A 10,734-nucleotide genomic window follows, 5' to 3' on the forward strand; every position below is an offset into this window, starting at 1 on the left:
AATGCATTAGAAAATGTAGCAAACTTGTAGGAATAATTACCCAGACACAGTGTAATTGAAGAGCTTAGGCAGCAGGGATGGTGAAGCTGAAGATCAACCTTAACTCTTCATTTTGATAATTCCTAACTTTCAGTGGTTGCATGTATTCATGTAACAGAAAGTTTGCAGGTAATTTTGAGAAAAGAGAGGGAAGTGTTTTAGTAATTCACACCCACATAGATGCATTCATGACACTTTTCTTACCTCATCTTCTTAGTGTATATCTCTCCATTTCCCTTCATTTCTTCTGTCTCTTTGTTGCCTGTATTTCTGCAGCGTCCTCCTTTTCTTTCCAGGCTTCTTAACTTTTCAGTCTCAGTAATCTGTACGGAACACAAGCAAAATAAAAATTTAATAGCTTTTAAAATAAACAAACCAAACCACAATGACCTTAACCCCCTGCCCCTTCACCCCAGGAAAAAACAAGTAAAACAGAGATTGAGAGATTTCACCTAATGGTATCAGATCTTTTTGTCTACTTTTTATTTCACTCTTTAAAATATTAGCATGGATGAAAGGAGATAACTTAAATTGCAGAGTTCCTGATAGAAAGGATTTTTCTTTCTTTTGTAGCAACCCCTAAGAGAAACAATAAGCAACAAGATAGAGATTCTGTTCTATAAAGTCTCTAAAGTTCAACTTACAAAAAATACTTGTTCAGTTATGTAGTACACCCTCCTCCAGAGAAAGCAGAAACAAGACAAGAGAGATCCTAGTTTACAATGTCACTGAATATAGAAATTATTTTGTAACTTCCATGTTTCCTGGACCTAATCCAAATGTCTGACTCCCATTTTCATTTTAAATGTGCACTGGATTAGTCCTCTTTCTCCTTTTCCCTCCCTTGACAAGCATTAATTATTTGTATGCCACACATTCCTGAAGGACACACATTCTTTTACAGATGAAATGAAACAAACCTTTCAAGCTGAGGTGAAAAGAGGAAAACATTTGTTATTAGCCCCAAAAGTCAATACTTTGCAGGCCAAAGTTAGTGCAATCATGCCTACAATAAGCAGAGATCATGGCAAAAGGGAGCAGAGGACAGCAATCTTTCAACATCCACAACTCCACCTACCCAGCAGCTGTTCTGGAAACCCATTATAACAATTTAATAGCCATTCCTGTAGATGTCAAATATTATTTTAGAAACATAAATAAGTTTATTAAAGGAGAAGCATATCCATAAACTTAGCAAGATTTTCAGTCATATTTGTTGTCAGATCAGTTTGATGTCACTTCAAGGAAATTCACTAATTCCACTGCATACTGTAGATGTCTTCCTACCTTAAGCTATATTTAACCTTTACAGAGCCAACTTGAGACAGTAGAATTAATCCATATAAGGCAAGTATGAAACCATGAGAAAGAGGAAATAATATTAGTCTTGAAATATAAATAACGATTGAAATGATTAATTTCATTTTAGGTTAAAATGAAATAGGATTTTTCCTGTGTGGGTCTGGTGTTGGCACCAAAGATATCGGTTGTAGCAACAAAGACAAGGGAGGTGTTAACTTGTGACTGGATTGCAAGATACCTAGAACTTGGTTTATTTTGGAGTCAGTGTGGATTAATGAATTCAAGCAAACAACTAATCCTTCACATTAAACAGGCCAAATCATGAAAACATTGAGGACCTGTAGTTTTTGGAAATTACAGATACTCAAACTGTTCCTGGCTTGCTCTCCTCCTTTGGGTCCTATACAGTTTAGTGCTGGGTGTCCCTAATTCCACGGGTGGCAACCAGTTGCCAGTGCTCAAGAGCAGTACTGAGGTTCCCAGTAGCTGACCTTACAGTAAAAGCAACATTTACACAGAGCATATGGGTGACTACATAGCATTTTGAAAGTTCCATGCAGTTTTATACTCAGTGCTTTAGGTGTTACTGCAAAAGTCACATTCACTGAATGAGCAGAACCTGCATGGTAATAACAAAGTATTTGCTATTTAGCTTACTTCTAGGTTCAATCAATTTTTTAACATCAGCTCGCTAGAATAATACTGTATGGCCTACAAGAAATAAGGCGGTAGATAGCTGTGCAGTTATAAGAATCTATAGATTTCTGTATTTGAACCACAGCAACAACTCTTCATGTTCACTCCAATAACATTCAATTAGCTCTAATGAGTGTAAGTTTTAATGCTTAACCCAATGCCTCTCTGAGGATATGCTTGCAAGAAGGTGTAGCTACTAACTGGTAAAGTGTAACACCATCTGATTAGGACAAATTATTTTCCAAACATAACTGCCATAAAAGCTAAAATGAAAGGTAAAGTGACAGAACAACTGCTGCTAAATTCTATTTTCAGCATTGTAATTGGGATAATATACCATAATTTATTTTAATGAGTAACAATTAAGAAATGGTTTCTACAGTTGCATGTAATTTCTTTCAATTATTAGTTATTAGTTGTTCATGCATAAATGTGTTATAATATTGGCTTATATGAGCTCTAGTAGGTGATTAAAGCCTTCCATTATATTAATTTTTGGTTTGTAGAGTTGTGCATTGCAGGGACAATTCAAGCACAAGGCATTTATAAGAAAGAGATCAGTGACACTCAAGATAAATATTTCTTAAGTATTACGAAAAAATATGTAAAGCAATGAGAAAAGTGTCAGAGAAAATCCTGATATCGTTAACACTGAATTTTGTTTTATCTAACTGCAGCTACAGTCTAATGGCCCCTGTCTTAATAAAATATTTAAGTTAACCTGGTTGCTGAATGACTTATTATACTACATATTCTTACACTATATTAGGATAAAGAAATATTACCATGGGAGGCTATGCTAACAAGCCTAGACACTGCTTGTATTGCTAAAGAATAGGTTAGCATCTCAGAGGAGTGTAAAGACCTACAGAAACTGGCACCTCTTTAACTGAAAAGGCATTCTACTTATCTTATAGAAAGCAGTCTATTTTGTGGTAAGAACAGCTTATAACAACAGGCTATCTGCTATCAGTCATTCTCATATAACACAATATTTATTGTGCTTGCTCTTATCCAAGCTAGAGGGGGGAAAAAAAACAACCCAGAAAAAAATGCTGAACAATTCTCTTCAGAAGGCAAACAGTAACCTGACCTCAGCATAGTGCATCTTAATCTCATCAGTATGAACCTCCCGGGAATCAATGCCTATTCTTCCAGATTCATGCATGGAAGTGTTCATAACCAGGATATAATAGCAGACATCGGTATAGAGAATTTTTTGGGTTTTTTTTTTTTTTCTTGGAGTATTCTGTCAGATTATATTTATGTTCTTTAGACCTCCATGCATCCAGAAACTTAAGAATAATGAACAGACCTTTGAAAACTTTTTTTTGTAGTTCCACTGTATGCCATTAAAATTAGATTAAACTGCTTCAAGAAATGTGGGTATTTCTAACCACTATGAATATGTTGCTTCTATTATATTTTAAGACATATCTCTTATTCCAGTTACATTTAGACATCAAAACAATAACATCTCACTATAATTAATAAATATTTACTGCAATCATCTTTCAGGACATTAAAAGACACACCATGATTTACAAACCCTTCTTAATTATGAACAGTCTTTGTGGCAGTTGGATAATAAATATATGTCAAATAGTCTGAAATTTCTGTAGAAATTGTTGCCTAATGCCTAAAAAATGTTGCCCTGAATTTCAGTAGAAACTGACAACTTTGCTCCTTTGAGCTGCACAGAAAGGCTTGGTACTTGGATCATTTTTAACTACCAGATGAATTGAACATAAAATAAGAACCTAATTCATTTTACTGTTTCTAAACAAATGAAGTTTTGTCTGGACAAGACTGCTGTGATCAGCACGAAGGTTTCATGCATACTATTTCTCAGGATGTCAAGGATGGGTTTCTGTGAGGATTCCTTACTTGTTTTTCCTTTGCAATGAAGTAAAGCCTTTTTCATACAGATGCAAGGTTGAATAAATCCTTCTCAGACAGCAGCACAGAGTACATGAGGAACACAGCACAAGGAGTATTACAGTCTGCATAACAAATTTATTGAAGCCTTTATATTTCTGTACATTTAAAATCTTTTATTTTCCTGCTGAAGATTATATTTATCCTGAAACATTACCCTTCAAGTGTTAAAATGACAAGTGCTGATGAAGGTAAAGCTGATCAGCTCCAAGACTCCCACTGCTGAACATTATAAAGTTTCTCTTGTTCAAACAGCTCAGTTAATTATCCAAATGTGAAGGATATCAGGAGGGGACCTGCTGAGCTTTACAGCTGACTTCGCGGGAATTATCCATAATAGAGCTGTTATAAGAAAGTTATGACAGACCCAACATACAGGGACCTCTGCTTACCTCTCCTGAGGATTTGTGCAGGACCTTATAATCAAACAGAGCTAGGACTTTCCTCAGAATCAAAGGAAAGCTACATTTTGCAGAGGAAAAGCAGTCAAATCAACCTCATGGTGTTTTATCACATAAACCCAGAGAGGATTCCAGAGTCACACATGTTAATTGCCTGCTGTAAAGATGACTGGCATTGCTCTGGTGCCTGGGACTACTTTCTCAAATGTAGGTTCTTAAAACGACCATCATGCCTTGTCCACAGCTGAAAATATAGTCCCTGCTGCCTTTATGCATGTTTTTGAGAAGCCATATGATCTCTTTAAAATAAGCACCGAAAATGGGTGTTTAAGTGACTGTAATTTTGGCTCTTTTAAGCTGTTACAGTCAACATTTTGTGAACCTGGGACACACAGTTCCACAAAAAAATAAAAAAAGTCAGTGTGAAGAAGCCTCCATGGCTGCTGAAGAATGTGAAAGAATGTGCAGTATTGGGTGAAACATGGAAATCTACTAAAAGACTCAGATCTTTGATAAATCTGCACAGCACTGGCTGATACTGCAGCAGCTAAAGCTCTATGACTTTATTTCCTGATCACAGTCACTTGGTCTAAACGAAAAGATACTAACTCCAGCCCTTTCTTATCCTCCCAGAAACTGTAATTTGTGCTCACAGCACAATGCTGCACTAGTCCAATAGTAGCTAGCTCAGGGACTGGAAGCACAATAGTTGTCTCAACCCATCGTGCTTAGCAAGGCTAATATGCTTTTCTATTTTTTACTGTTTCCCATAATCACTTTTCAGTATAGCTGCACAGTATTGCATTCACCTGTGTGGGCATGCCCTGGCTGGAGAAAAGAGCATAGACTTGTGATTAAACCATGAAAGAGAGAACTAAAGGCGCTGAGGAAGGTCCTACTAGGAGTCCATACCTGAAAACAAACAGAGCCAGTTTATCCAAAGTAAATAGTTAATTTTCCCTGACATACAGTGAGAAATAATAGTACTGTCATATCTTGCACCAAAGTTCACCATTATAATTATATAAGCCTTTTTGAGAGGCCTATCACCATAGCATCTAGACACTATCAATAAATAATTTCTAGACATTAATAATTTTTCCAGACATTAAGTATATCTCCCTTTGAAATATTATTTAAATTTGCAGTATAAGTTCTAAGCAGGTGCAACTAACAGCTTCTGTAAAATGATGTGCAGCAGAACAAGCAATTTTGGGTGTGATATCAGTGAAAGTTATGCCCTGCACTTCTTACTATAAAGTTGTAAGTGGGATGGTATAATAATGGACTACTAATGGAAACCACATTTCCATAATTGAGATAATCCATATTCTGTAGTACCACAGATTAATTTGCAAAATTAATTTCATGTGATAAATGGTTATAAAATAGTCATGCGACTAACCAAAGCCAGAATCATTGAAAAGTTTCTCTGATGTAACCATTCCATTTGTTATTTTTTTTCCTTCTTTCTGTCCATCCTTTTTTGCAGGCTCAGAGAATGAAAACTATATATATTTTTCTACCAAGTTCTTCAGCAGTAAGATTGGAAAAAAGATATTATCCTGGCTACAAAGCTGATGTGGCTGTACGACTATCAGCACAGCTGCATGTATTGTTTTGGGCATACCATCTTTCACAGGAACTTTGGCTTATGAACCCTGACTCTTTTCAAGGTTCAATAGCCTAAGCATTGATGGGATTGCCTATGAAAGCCTTACGCCAAATCTTAGATTTAGTTAGTTTTTTCCTCTACCAGTCGTATTTTTGTGTACTTCTGCTTGTACTGGCAAAAACTTCTAGCCAGTGAATGACCATATTCTCCATCAAACCAGAGAGTTCTCTCTATAACACTTCTAGAAAAGGAGTCTCAGAATCACAGCAGTGAAATGCATCATAAATTTGCAGTATTCAGCAAAACCTGCAAACCTTAACTGCAAACAATATCACAGTATTATATAAACATGTTCAAATCTATTTTTGAACTTAATTTAGTAAAATAGTAAAACATGAATATGATAGTGACACATCAAAGTGCACACACAGTAGTTTCACTTGACTCTCTATGTTTCTGAGACAGTTTAATCTGATTGAAAACTCTGCCTCTAACTCTAAGTAAGAGATTCACTCACCTAATGCCATGGCTACTGCTCTCGTATTTGTGGTCTCACCACAGATCAATGAAGAGAAAGATTTGGAGATGTATGTCTCTAGCCAAGACATCACTAGCTGAGTATACCTCTAGCTATTACCATGCATTTGGTCCCCCCAAACAACAGGCCTAATGTATTTATCTTATTTTCATAAATCAATTTGTAGAGAGCAAGTCTAGGTCCTTCAACCCAAAGGAACAATCTCAGCTTGACTGACTGCAGATTCTTTCTTATGGAAAGCCTCTTAAGTGTAATTGCAACAGCACGGCAAATGGTTTTAAAGCAGCGACTTTTCACAGAACTCCCCTCTTGCTCATGTTTATATTCTTACAGGAATCCTTTCCTTACTTTGCTTACAGCAGTCTCTTCAAGTCTTCAGTCTGTGGTCCTACTTATACTTGAATACTCTCTAGCTGCTTGTCTAGCTGCTGTAACAATTCCACTTGCTCCTTTACTCATCCTTTTGTTATTATGAAATATTTCATATACAGCATTTTCATATAACACCACTGAAGTATTACCTACATTACTGTTATAATAGTTGTTGATGAAAGTCGATACTTGCTGGATGGTACTGCCTACTTCATGGATCATGGAGTATTTTGCAATTCAGTTGAAACTGTAGAATCACATTATAAGAAAAAAGAAAGTAATCTTTCTGAAGGAAAAAAAACCCAAAACACCAACACTGAGTTTTATAATAAATAATCCTGGGCAATTCATTACCCAAACTACTCAAGAAATGCAAGATGTTTTTCAGATTTTATTTTACCAGCTCCAGACAAAGATTTTAAGGTTATTGTTCACTAGACATGAAACCTAAAATGTTCCTAATGCTATTAAGAATATCTTGGCTGTTTTGACAGTGTCTAATAGTAATTGATATCTCTTTAAACTTCAGTGTACTGTAACGAAATATGATTAGTTGTTTGTTCCCTGAGCTCTATACCTGAACTGCTCCTCCCCAATAACTTTTTATTTAGAATTGCCTTGTCAAACTTCTGTAAAGTAAACTTCTTGAGACATGTGTACATTAAATTCTTGAGATATGTAATACATTAATGTAAAACACAGGATCTGAAGTTAATGTAATTTACAAAGATTACCTCAGCTGCCACTGTAGGTTAAGAGGTCAAAGTCCCAGGTTCAGTCATTATGAAATAAGAACAGGGATCACAGCAGGAAGCTTTTGGTCCACGAAACAATCACACTCTACTGTTACCACCTTGCTAACAAAACTTGCAGTTGCCTTAAATGCAAAGAAACAACATGCTTTAAATATTCAGAAGATAAAGGCACAGCTAAAAATATTAGCATACTTTCACTCCATTTCATGTTCTCCAGAGCAGTGGCTTGCCATCCCACTTTTAATCATTAAAATTAGAGGATTAATTGATTTTTCCCTTCAACAGTGGAGTCAAAAACCCAAAACTAACTATCTTCCCCCCCACCCCCAAAAAAGAAAAAGTGGAGGATGGGAGGAGGGCAGGGATGCTGGGACAACTGGTTTTAATAAATTGCTATATATTTATTGTTTCCTAAACATAACCATAACCAGGAAAAACACGTTATATAAAACATTCATATTGCTTGAAAGTTAATTTTAATTTCAAACACCTCGTAAGAAGGATAAAGCTGCTTTCACAGAATTTCTTGAAACTCTGAAAATGAATCCTCATTATTTTTATTCAGTAGCCCAGTGATCCAAGTATTCATTCACTCACTCAAAACATGAGGCCTTGGAGTTCAATTCTTTCATCCACACTAGTGAAATAGAGCCCAGTTTTCCAGTGGTTCAGGAAAGTACTTTAACCACTGAGCTATTGGTTATACGCAGATTGAAACACTGGGAAGTATTGCCTTAAAAAGTAGGAAGAAAAATGTCTTTGCATATTACAAGTGTTTTGTACTAAAAAAAACCAAAATTTTGAGTCTGCTACCTGCAGTCTGGCAGATTGCACATTCCTGAGCAGTAGCTATTACTAAGACCAGTGAAGGATACCAAAGCCATTAAGGTAATGAAAAAGATCGCAGCAAACACTGTTTTTAATCTAGCCAAGCCCTGACAAACATCAGCCTTCCCTGTCTATGAGATGATACATTTTTTTTAAGAGAAGCCCCTATTGACTTTAGTGATATGATAAGCTTACAACTTTCACTCTTCTTAACCTGTTTATTTCATTTAACTCAGGAGGGTTGCAGTGTTGTTTCTGAGAACATAAAGTTAATCCTATTCTAACAGGAATGTCTGCAAAGCAATTAGTGATTTCAGTGAATGCCTCTTTTTGCTCCTGTTTTTCTAGAAGTATAATTCTTTATTGTAATCTGCCCCCTTCGAACTGAAACATCTTGTTTTCAAGCATCATTGTAAGCAAACAAGGTCTTCTGAAGCAACAGACAAGGTTTCCATGAAAAAGGATTGTATGGCTGGTATATTTCCCAAGAGCCCACACAAATTGTTTCTAAAATACACCCGATATCCACCAACCAGGAGAATAAAAATCCAGCAGTTTCTCATGAAACAAGGTCTCTTGAGGGCCAGCTCTCAGGGCTGCTTTCTGTGCTCTCTAGCTAGTTTTTCATACTAAATTCCCGAAACTGAAATTGATTTTAATCAACCTTTTTTTTTTTTTTTGACTCATTCCACATTCACTCACTATTTTATTTATTTATATTTTAAAGTCCAGTGATTTTGAGATATTGCCTTTCACATTATAACCTCAAAGGCATTTGAAGTTCTGATGACATTGTGATCGCTAGACTTTAGATGACTTTCAACTTTTATCTTATTTATCATCCTTGTCTTATTTCCCATCAATATTAGGAGTAAGTACAAAATAGACTATACTTTCACTGAATACTCTGCAAAATGGATCAGAAAAGAGTCCTGTATTACCTCCAGGAAGAGGTATGCTTTCTTATCAATTCCATAATTGCCAGCCCAGTCAATATTAACTAATTGAATTTCCAATGATTAATGATCTATCCTTTTTTATAGGCTTTCCTTATCTTCCTTTTTTCTTTGTAAATCTTGCCTAGGAGGTCTATACCAATTTTAAGTGATTTTTAGGTTTTAATTTGCCTATCCTTCATCTTCATCTAAACTGTCCCTACTCAGGTTTCTAAACTACATATGCCATTCATTTCTTTTGTCAAGTAAGGTCCTTCATGTATATTGCCATATGTCTTTCTGTCCTGATGTGTCTATGCCTTTTACTATATATATTTATCAAGGCACCTCAACCTTTATTCTGTTTCTTGGGACATATTTACAAAATGGATATTAGGAACAAGACATATTTGTGTACCTAATGAACATCCTACTTACAGAGATTTGCTTTTGTAAGAAAGCTGGGAGCTCTGCCTACATGTCATAAAAAATACTCTGAAAATATACGTATTTCTGAAGAAATGAGGTATTTCCATAAGTGTGTTTCAGTTTCAATTTCCCTGGATAGTCTTAGTCCAATGGAGGCATTTTGTTATTCAGTAAAAGCTGTAGATACTCACCTCATCTGAAAAATCTGACCCTAAATTGCTTAATATTAGGCAGACATACCTGAAAATCCTAGTTTCAACAGTCTGTGCTACATGTCCTTTGTGTGCATTATAAGATTATGAACGCTTTTCTACATCACCTGTAAAGTTAAATTTATAATTTTTATAGAATGTTGAAGATATTTTCTACATGACAGCAGTTCTATTTATTGAGGTGATGACTAATGCAAATACAGAAGTAGCTACTGTAACCGAGAATGCTTACACTATAATCAGACACAGACTAAGCCAGAAAGATGTGACCCTCCTGTGTGTTTATACTATTTGGTGCTAATTTTACCCGAATGGCATGAAGCAAGATTACGTGAAACGTAAATACTTTCACTATAAAAATTTCATTTCATTCAGAAGGTCAAAACAATAGAAAACAGAAATCAAGCCCATGCTGCCACACATGCAGCAAGCACCCGGGGCAGTCAGCATTGTTTAGCATTGTAACTTCTCCTTTGGTGCAGCATCTAAGCTACCTTTAACAATGCATTGAAACATTTTAACCTGCAGAGCTCAAGCAAAGCAGAAACCTGAACTCTTGAAACTACAGTCTTGCCTCTGATAGAAATCTTTTGAATGTCACTAAAAGATTTGTTACTTACCTGAGCCACTTACATAGCATTACACAACCATACCCTGATTTGTTTAGTTGAAAG

The 10,734-nt window shown here is 35.8% G+C and overlaps 1 long non-coding RNA gene across 1 annotated transcript; it reads right to left on the minus strand.

Annotated features, from left to right (window-relative positions):
• Positions 1-247: 247 nt before the first annotated feature.
• On the minus strand, positions 248-10,286 carry LOC115610993. Its single transcript, XR_003992420.1, has 3 exons — positions 10,089-10,286; positions 7,636-7,778; positions 248-362 (listed from the first exon to the last, which is right to left on the minus strand). It is a non-coding gene; the product is annotated as an uncharacterized LOC115610993 (long non-coding RNA).
• Positions 10,287-10,734: the final 448 nt, after the last annotated feature.

The sequence above is a fragment of the Strigops habroptila genome, chromosome 7 (genome assembly GCF_004027225.2).
Source record: "Strigops habroptila isolate Jane chromosome 7, bStrHab1.2.pri, whole genome shotgun sequence".
Taxonomy (NCBI): Eukaryota; Metazoa; Chordata; class Aves; order Psittaciformes; family Psittacidae; genus Strigops; species Strigops habroptila.